This window comes from Echinops telfairi, unplaced genomic scaffold (assembly GCF_000313985.2).
Source record: "Echinops telfairi isolate 266 unplaced genomic scaffold, ASM31398v2 ScPeMD7_34;HRSCAF=130, whole genome shotgun sequence".
NCBI classification, from domain to species: domain Eukaryota; kingdom Metazoa; phylum Chordata; class Mammalia; order Afrosoricida; family Tenrecidae; genus Echinops; species Echinops telfairi.
The window spans coordinates 1476585-1478011 of NW_022103931.1; positions in this window are offsets into that span (position 1 = coordinate 1476585).

A 1427-nucleotide genomic window follows, 5' to 3' on the forward strand; every position below is an offset into this window, starting at 1 on the left:
AGGGAGGGGAAAATGAGGAGCTGATACTAAGGGCTCAAGTAGAAAGCAAATGTTTTGAGAATGATGATGGCAACATATGTATAAATATGCTTGACACAATGGATGGATGGATGGGTTGTGATAAGAGTTGTACGAGCCCCCAATAAAATGGTTTAAAAAAAGAGTACACACCTTTTCCCATCCTATATCACGTAGGTTCCCCTTGTTCTGTTACAAGAACTGCCTCTTCATCCAAAAACTAAAAATCAAAGGGTCGTACTCCTTCCCGCGGTTCTAAAAAGATTTCATTCCTTGCCTCAGATGAACCCTGTCACTGTGATGCTAGATGCTATGCCACTGGTATAATATCAGCAGGATCACCCATGGTGGAGAGATATTAGCCAAGCTTCTAGAATAAGATAGACATTTACAACACTGCCATGACTGCAGGGTGTGTGCACCCCAAAAGTCCCTCACTACTCTGGGGCCCTCCCACCTCAATTGCCCCCTGTCATTTTTGGCTCGGGGAGGGGATCAGTGGCTGGGAGCCAGGTGCCCAGCTCAGGGGGAGCATGGTGGGACGCATGTGAGGCCTGATGCCCACCCCTAACTGAAACTTAATCTTGACCACATAATACCTAAAGCGATGGAAAGAAATGATGATGTAAAAGAGCCACAAAAAATTTCCAAGGGCAGGTAGAGAAGACAAAGGAAAGTATTACAATGAACTGTCCAAAGACCTGGAGCTTGAAAAGCAAAAGAGAAGAACACACAGCAACTCTAAGGTCGAATGAACAGAAGAAAATATTGTTGTGAATTAATTAGGTGGGGGGTTACATTTCAGACCGTCAAGTCTGCTTTCAATAGTGCAAACCACTCAACAACGCCCCCTGCTTTATCTCACTCAATTGCTCTTCTCCCTCTGTCTTCCCCTTCACCCATGTCAGCAGCTGTCAGTCCTGTGGTCCGTGGTTTCATTTTCCCATCCTTGACCTTCCTCCCTTAGGTACCTCCAAAGTCTGTACCTTTTGGTATGCAAGTCTTTGTCGTTATTTTTCACCTTTATAGTACTGGTAAAATACAATCATTTGTCTTTTGTGATTGATATATTGATAATATATCAATTATCAATTGATAAATTGATCAATTTATCAGAAGTGTACCATCTATCCCTTCTTCCTAGTTCATTTTTAGTCTAGTAGCTCCTTTGTTCCTGCCTAGCTAGCTGTTTTTTGAAATTCTGGCAACATAGCAGCCAGCATCAGCAGGCACCCAAGAATGACAAACTGACAAATGACTGGGGCACAAGAATGCAGGAAGTGTCATTTATGAGTGATCATGGAATTAAAAAGCATGAAGTCAATTATATATTTAGTCTCACGTTTTATCACTGATTCATGCCAATTATGCATTCATTCTTGTATTATTGACTAATTGGTTTGTGCCAA